This window comes from Oryzias latipes, chromosome 8, assembly GCF_002234675.1.
Source record: "Oryzias latipes chromosome 8, ASM223467v1".
Lineage (NCBI taxonomy): Eukaryota > Metazoa > Chordata > Actinopteri > Beloniformes > Adrianichthyidae > Oryzias > Oryzias latipes.
The window spans coordinates 7,904,777-7,914,038 of NC_019866.2; the positions used below are offsets into that span (position 1 = coordinate 7,904,777).

Sequence of the window (9,262 nt, forward strand, 5' to 3'; positions counted from 1 at the left end):
CCAGCTGTGAAAGCCTGAACCCATAAAACAAGCTGAGATACCATTTAAGGTTGAACGTACAGCTGCATATAGTATCTGGAATCTCAATCTATACATAGTGAGGGTTTTATGGAAAATATGGTTGAAAATCACGTTCCTGATGACTTGAAAAAAGGAATATTCCCTTCTAGGTGCATGTCATTGATCTCTTTAGCTTCTTTAATCCCTTTTCTGATGGAGTTGATGGTGCCGCTGCACCGAACAGCTCCCCATACCAAGCAGCTCTATTAACCTTCCGAATTTTCTCTATGAAGCCAATCAGAGCTGTCACTAATGATTTGCACTGAGGAGAGAAGGGTAAAACTTTGTAAAAAAAAAATAAAAACACAGCTTTGGAAAATTTACAAAATTCCTGCAAAATGCAGTTGTTAGATCATTTTCTCAAGTAACATACAGGAGAACTTGCTTTAAATGCAGTAAAATGTGTTTCTAAAAATTAGATGAAAACATTTTCATAAGTTAGCTCAATGTAATTCTGGACTTAAAAGCTAATATGATTCTGTATTCCACACAAATTATTTTCAAAACAAGACGTGTATGATGGTCAATGCAAAATATGTCAGTTATTTATAAGAAATCAGAGGAAAGTGTGCTTCATGCTATAAAGTTAAAACCAAACAAAATATTTTGCTTCCTGTTATGCCAGATTCATTTATGAAACCATCAGAAAATAATTAAGTCAATTTGTGGAAATGACAGCATAAAGTACTTTGCTTGAATTTGTGTGATAATCACATCATTGTTTTTCAAAGAACAGTAAAGAAAAAGGCTCCTTGGTTCTTGGATACTTGGTAAAACACTGCAAGGCAGCTAAATGCCAATGAAATGCTTCAATGTAGAAACGGAGAGAAAAAAAATGCAATGAAACTAGAGCAAGGGAAACAAAACGTCAGACAAAAATTAAAGGGCAAGAGATTGAAGCAAAAGTGAAATGAAAACCAAAAATCAGATCTTAAACAAAATGCATCTTGTAGAGGGAGACTTGCAAAATAAAGAACTGAAAGAGTCTTCAACCCAGGCTTTCAGTGGGATTGCAAACATAGGCATGTTAGCAGAAGGTTTACAGAATTATCAGATGAACCAAGAACAACCAGCAGCAAGGAAGCAATGGAAACCATGAAGTTAAATAGACAATGAGGAATAATTAAGAAACAAGCAACAGCTGTGGTGATTCAGAACAGGTGTGAACGTGACAAAGAGCCGAAACATGAACCAAGTTCAAATGAAAATCATTGCTTTCCTGCAAAACATGTAAAAGATTATTAAGCAACAAAATACTTGAAAAAGGGGGAAATAAATGATAAATCTGTCAAGTGTAACAAAGTTTGAAAAAAGAAATTAACAATAGAATTTGCTACGATAACAGCTAAAAAGTAATTGCAATTTCTTTTTTTTTTTAATTGCGTTTTCTAAAAGATTTAGTAAGTTTATACATGAAATAAAGGTTTAAAATGTTTTTAAAAAGACCATAAATAACATTTAAGTAAACAAAAGTCTGTTATTTTGTGGCCGAACCTGAAATAACTATCAAAAAGCCAGAGAACACGTGAAAGGGTGGGATTGTCTCTGAATTTTTTAAGTTGTCAGGTTTTAGAAAGCAAGAACATTGGACAATTGTGAAGCTTTTCTGATTCTAATAAGGCAGTTTAATTTGTAAAACAATAAAAGTAAGCCAAAACAACAATAAAGTCCCATTCTCATCTTTTGATTGATTCTGAAACTGTTCCCTGTGGTCTTTTAATTATGATACAATCTTTACAAACAGTATTTTTCATCTGCTCCTGATTCACAAAACAATGCAACAATTTGAATAAAGAAATACACAGAAATGCGTTTTTTAGCTCCAAAAACATGTTAAACCACCAAAAACACAAATTTCATCTGAGAGGGTCTTTTAGTACCACCATAGACAAACAAGCTGAATGCAAACTAAAATTTGTACATACCAAAAATCATATGGAGGAACCAGAATAAGGTGTTGACTATATATAACCAAACAAAACCAAGAACAAAGTCCACAGATAATCATGGCCACAGCTTCACTAAGTCACAATTATAAAATGTCACAATCCGTCCTTCCACGTTCCACTTCCACTTCAACCTGCTGTCCAGAAGCAATATTTAACCTGTCACATGTGATAATCCTCATTAATATTTGATAAACCTGTCAGTACTGTCTACAGCTGTGTACAAGTTATCTGTCTCAGCAGTTTTCCAATAAGCTCAACTTTATCATTGTTCAGTTAATTATAAGTTCCTACAAAGAATGTGAGGAGCTAAGTTACACAGCTGAGTAAAATGTGTTGTTTGTCCATCATGTTGCTTCTTTGAATGTAAATCCTGTTTAGTCGTTTTATTTTGCCATTTTTATATCATGGTTGAACTGGAATAGAAATGGAAGCTCGCCCCTTACATGTTTTTTCAGCTCATAAGGTTAGATAAACCACATTTTCAGCTTGTCTGATCGTTTGATGTGTGTTTTGTTTCACCCTGTCATTATGAAGAAATGAAAGGTAACTAGAGGTTGTCTGACTGAGCATTTTCACCCTCAGAATAAATACCAAGGAAGCTTTTTGTAAATGTCTTGAACTTTCAAAGACTGGGTGGTAAAATACATTTTAGCAGAAAACACTCTAAATTCCACTACATTAGGGTTGGTTAATTTCCGACTCACTCGAGAAATACTTTCCAAAACTACAACCTCGTACCAACCAACCAACCCAATGTGGCATGTCATGTGTGATGCACCATATTATATTTCCTCAGTAGATATTTTCCTATGTAACACATCTCTGCCTTGTTCCTCCAATATAACTTCCTCTGTTTTAGGGAAAGATGGAAAACATTTGTATCGAGACATCTCCTCGTCCCTCTTAATGAGCCAAAGCCATTGAAGATAATGAGGATGTTCCCTTTCTCCATTGGACAATGAGAGAAACAGACTATCCTTTAGATGATTTGAAACCTGCCAGCCAGAAACCCCTCCAGAAGAAATCTCATTAAAAACTAAAATGGCATCCGAAGTAACCTCTATCTGCATCGATGCACCTTTTGAATATGTCATCAGACCCAGGAGTTTTTCCTGAAACTGTCACCATGAATCTTCAGGTACTTGAAGCTGTTGCTTTGAATTAAAGATGTACAAAAACTGATTTTTTTTTTCCTCCAGATGCATTTCAGTTTTTTCTCTGAATATATCAGCCGGTCTGCAATTCCCTCACGCAGGATGCTCTGCGCCATACTAATGAAAAGTTTCCCATTAAAGAAACCCTGCATAGTTGGAGAAGTACATGCCCACAAACAAATGTCTCCAGTTTTGTAGATACACACACCAGAAACCATGTAAAAACCTTTCCCCTCATCTCATTTCTTGTGGTCTGCTGAACATGCCTTACCTTCAGAAAAGGTCAAATGCAGATCGGGTTTCCAGGCTCGCAGTCAACTAATTAAACGGCAGTGGTGAAAGATACTTACATGCTCCTGGGACACTGGTGTGGTTGGTAACCACCCTCCGAGTAACAACTTTATCATCATTGAAAATTAAAATGAGAGCTTTATATATTGCATTGGTTTTCAGAAACATATTACAACCTTCTTTTTTCGAATTTCAAAGTGAAAAAAGTGGTTCTAAAACAATCAGTCAAAAGGTGTATGTCTATATATAACCCTTTAACACCACAGATATTGCTAGCGACACCTAAAAAGCACATGCACACTTCAGTCGTTCACCTGATCATCGTGAATCAGGTGGTCCTGATGCAGGAAAAAGCAGCTTTTCATATCAGCTTTGCACTAATATTCTAAACTTCATAAAGCCGTTTGCAAGGTCCCTTTTCTCCACCACCGAATCAGCTGATTTACGTCGATTGCATATGCACTTCACTGATTTGAAGAATTGCATAACAGTGCAAGGTTGCTTTTCTGTTTCTCTTTTTCAAATAAAGTTGAAAAAAAGTGGTTCTAAAATAGACATTAAGTCAGAAGGTGTATGTCTATAATGGGCCCACCGTTTTTTGGCGTGTGAGCTACTTTTGAGACGACAGTGTCTTAAAGATCTATTTATTTTATTAATTATGGTATTTTGAGACTGAAATACTGTTTAATAAATATAGTATAATGAACTATTAGTACACAACATTGTTTATGTACTGATCATTCTAAAACTACACAGTAAGAGTACACAAATGTTTGTGAGGAGATTCTTTTGTATTAACAGATGAGGCGTTTTATTACAAAAACAGAAAGCAGTGACCGCGCCATGGGGGCAGCATGGCATTTCTAAAGCGCGGCTAGCACCTTGGGAAGCGCGTGCAACGGAAAACACTGCTGCCACAGAGGGCTAGGATCCATCGGGCGGGAACTGCGGAGGCACGCGATCCGGGCCTCAATAAACACCCCAGTGGGCTGGAGTGGTCTTCTGCCGGGGACTTGACGTGCCGTGGGGCAAGTAGCGCCTTTCTGATGAAAGACAGAATTTAAGTATAGTGTATTTAAGCAATGGTCAATACTTTTTTACATATTTCTTGCCTGTTTTTCTTCTTCTGTTGACTAAATAATTTATCTGTAAATTTGAATGAAGGTCTTGATGGGATCAAAACGCCAAAGACACTAGGCATGCTACTACTGATTTAGCAGGTCAGGGTTTGATTCCTTTTGGTGTCATGGTTAATATTTTGACTTTATCACACGAATGATGAGTGCGCATTGCTTTCATGATAGTTAAAGAGAAGGAATTATGCTGGGTTCACGCCGAACGCGATTCACGCATCAGCGACATCCTATTTTACGGTAAAGGTACAGACCCCATCCTGAAATGTGTTTCAAGCGTTAGGCTCGGCACATTTCTCTATCTCCTGGCTTTTCAGGCATCAAACTTTTGGCACATCCTTTCCAGAGTTTAAATATTAGCACTTTGGCGAAGCTCCGTGTTGTTTCAACCAATCAGGAGCTTAGCTTTAGTTGTGATGCGATGATGATGTGAATAGCAGCTGAGCTTCAACTGAAATAGAGGATGAGCTGATCGCTACCGTTTCTGCTCCTCCTGAACTTTATGCAATTTTTCTTACACCAGTTGCCAGGCAACAAGAGATGACTCTTAGACATTTATGGTCACAAGGAACTTCGGTATTCACCTTCCCCTCTAAAAACTGTGAATTTTTCACAAACTTTAGATTTTTAATAAGCTTGTTGTCACTGATTGTCACTACATTCATCCTCAACACAGTTGAATAATGTTACTTTAGTGTGCCACTATAATTTATCTAGAAACAGACAGTCTTTATAGAAAAAGTCATTTTCATGTTAACAATATTCTGAACAAAAAAGCCAATTTAAAAAGCAAATTTTAGCTTCAATTCTGGAGGATGTGGTTTTGCAAGTCAAACATTGACTATGTGTGGGCAGAAGACGAAGCTCGGCCTGACGCCTTCCATTTAAATGTAAGATACCAGAAGACGTCCTTTCACTGTATAAAATATGAGGCCATGTAACAACAAGAGACAACTTCTTGGGGATGCCTGATAAATGCATCCTGTATGAATTTATAATTTAAATAATTAAATGCTCAGTCAACTGAGCAAATGTGCTTGGCAGCAAGTTCAGGAGTGAAGAAGAAATAGCTCTGCCAAAGGATTGATGGACTTCTCCTTCATCTATCATTTTCTGTCAAAACCAATAGGCATAAGCTGTAACTATCTATGGCTTATTAAGTGCCACATTAATCCCTACCCACAAAGTGATAAATATCCAGTTGACCCCTACAAGGTAAAATCGATTGCTATTATGGGGTTAGATTTGAAGATTTCTGTTTAGTTCCTCTAACTCTTTGGAATCGTGCAAACTTGGGACTTGAGTAAGACTATTTTCAAAAGTTTTCTTTGCCCATTTCTGACTGTTTGCACCAGAAGTAGGTGGTAACTCTTTTTATAAAAACTGTCCTACTTTTCTTACTTGAGTAGTAAGTAGTTATGCTAGTTCATAAGTTATCAATGTACATATAAATGTGCCTTAAAGATAGCCTATAGATGACTAACAAGATATTAGTAAGTGATTCATTACTGACTTTTTAACTGTACATTAACAACAACTTTACTTTATTAATAAACAATGAACAATTAATTAGCTGTTATTATGTTACTGATTCATGATTTGTTAAGCATCAATTGCTAGTTTATATAGGTCACTGTGACATTGTACTAAATTATTTTTGAAATTTGGTATTATATGTATTATATATTATATATATTATATATAATATTGTACTTCAGCCTTGTACCACCCATAGGCCTTTCTGTGTTCTGTGTTTTACCAAAGAAACACCACAAATGAAATGTTGAACATTGTGTTTATCGTACATGAACACATACTGAGCCATCACAGCAGAGCAGCAGTATACAACAGTAAACAAACCCATGCTGTTTGGGCACTTTTTGTGCAGAACAGAAAAACAAAATAGATAATTATAGAGCCATTGGCATATTTAATATCGCACAACTCAGCACAACCTAGACCCTCATAATTTATTCAACCTAGTTATCTATTGGCTTACTATAAGGCACATTAATGAATCCTTAACAAACTGTTCACTGTTATATAACAGGTCAATTATTACTCATTATCCAACAATGTATTAAGGATTTTTTAACTGGCTATACCAGCGTTACTGGCTAAATTCCTTCAGTTACTTTTTTTTTCTTTGTGAAACATCCTTACCTTGTTCTTGAAATGCTCGATATCAGGCAGATAACTGTATAAAAAGGAGTCGCTTTAACTACACAACAACAATGAACACATCAGAACCTCTAATAGATGTGCTGTAAAGCAGCACCAATGCACGTCTGGATTAAACCAACATTTATTTAAACTCTTAAAATTCAACACAGCTGGAGAACAGAAATGATCACTTGCAATATTTTGAATTTTGAAAAGCAGATGTTCAGTTTATGAATATTGCACAATACGTTTAAAAAAAATCAGTATGTCGGATTTTAGAGTGAGCTTTGTCCTGATCCTGACATGCATCTCTCAGCCTAGGTGTGCCTCTCGGCTCCATGTTGGAATATTTTTCATTCTTTTTAAATCTGCTCCATATTGTACTTATTATAAAAATTGCTATGATGTTTTAAATAAAAAAATAAAACATAAATTTAATTAAATCTGCTGTCATCAGGCAGAAGATTTTCATTATTATTTAACCAATGTTCTGCCAAATAATTGATTGACAGCCATCACTGGATGATAATTCATCAAATTTTCATTTTCTTTTGTTATTGTCATAATCTTTGTTGTACTTTTTGTTTTTTATTGGCTGTGTAAACAAAAGTATTAATAATAAAATGTATGTTAATACACCAAAAAAAGCTGAATTGCAACATCAGTACCATGAAAAGAATATAGCAGCGTGCAATGCACTTTGATTTCAGCCCCTATGGTATTCATTCTGTATTCATTCTTCAGAAGAAATACGCTTTAGTTTAATTAATTCTGCATCATGGGGCTGTTTTGTAATTACAACTGCAAAGTAGAGATTTATGAAAGCATCTTTCATAAATTGGGAATCATAAAACTGTCATTGTTGTTGTCGGTGCATAAGTAAATGCCATCACAGGCATACACATGGATGAAGACGTGCTACGCTGATAAATTGCCTTGTTGACCCTTAATGTGTGAACATTTTGAGGAAAAAAAATGCAAATCAGTTTTGGATATATCCCACTGTAATTGTGGAACTAATGGCCTCACTCTGGAGAACAGGAGACAATAACCACAGCAAATGTGAAACCATTGAGATGGCTTCTGGGATAGATTCTCAGAGGGAAATCATCACAGATTGCTCAAAGCTTTTTGCAATCACCCCGACTCCGCTCCAGTGTAATGCAACTCATTAAAGCACTTCCATTGTGTCATTACTTTCCTGCTTTTAGTGAAAATGAGCTCATTCAGTCAGTATCAGTCCATCTCACTCTCTTATCTTTTCCTGTCTCCCTTTTCTGCCAGTGTCAACCCCCACCCCAAAACATTAAATATTTTAAGACATTTCCAGCCCACTTCAGTAGCTCTTGGCTCTGATTGCTCTTTTTCGGAGGCTTTCACCATGTAACTTTGCAGCATACTTCTTCATTTGAAGGCAGGAAAAATCGGTGGATGCAGGTTTTGTTTTTTTGTGGTTTCTTTTTTTTTTTACTTATTTGAAAAATTGAAAAAGAGAAAAGCGTGGGGAAGTCTTGCAGTTTGTATCTGCAGCACAGCATTTTAATGTAAAGAACCAAAAACAAATAGATCCAAAAAAGGTGTAGATAAGCAATCTTTCAAAAGGTTGCTGAATTAAAAGAAAAATTGAATCCACATATTTTATTTGGTATTGTATTTGATAAAAGAGTAGGGTTTAACTTTAATTTTGTGTGCACTTCAGTCATTCTATGCAAACCCTGAACTGTGTGCTTGTTTCCAGCATGTGCAATAGTTAAAAAAGAAAAAAAGAAAAGAAAATGTATATATATATATGTTATGGTGCCTGTCAGTCTCCTCCCCCTCCCCCTACTGCTCTGCTCCTGACTCCACCAGCTGGGACCAATTCACCTCATCACCTGCTCTGCTCTTAAGGAGATCCAGACCCATTAGCCAACGCCAGTTCGTTACCCTCTATGGTGACTCTACCTGGTCTCAAGTCTAGTTCATGTTTTCTTGTTTAAGTCTGGCCTAGTGCTTAACCTGCCTCTCTCTGTCTCAGGATTCCAGCCTCCAAGAGTCCCCAGTGTGGATGTCAGCTCGAGTTCTCCAGCAGTCCGGTGGAACCCTCAAGCTTTGCCAAGCCGCGCTTTTACCTCCAGCCACGCCACAAGCCGCTTTCCTCTCCAGCTGCCCACCAAGTCACACCAACTTTCCTGGAAGGAAAATAAAACCCATTTCTTACCTTTCACCTATCTTCGTCCTCTCTCTGGGTTTCAGCGTCTGGGTCTGTCAATCCTTCAAGTCATGACTATCTATATATATATATATATATATATATTAGTGTGTGGAAAGCCACCAATTTGTGCATTCATCTTACAATATCACTCACAATTTCGTAAGATTTAAGTTATAATTGTGTAATTCGCACAAACTGCGTAATGCTCAAACAACCACAAATTTTGAAAAGCTCAAAACTGGATTCACGTAAAAACATCTGCACACATCGACAAATAAAAAATGCAATTATGAAATACGTATGTCACAGATCTATCAC

General features: G+C 36.4%; 1 long non-coding RNA gene across 1 annotated transcript; it reads left to right on the forward strand.

Annotated features, from left to right (window-relative positions):
• Positions 1–8,637: 8,637 nt before the first annotated feature.
• LOC111947709 lies at positions 8,638–8,956 on the forward strand. Its single transcript, XR_002873603.1, has 2 exons — positions 8,638–8,684; positions 8,768–8,956. It is a non-coding gene; the product is annotated as an uncharacterized LOC111947709 (long non-coding RNA).
• Positions 8,957–9,262: the final 306 nt, after the last annotated feature.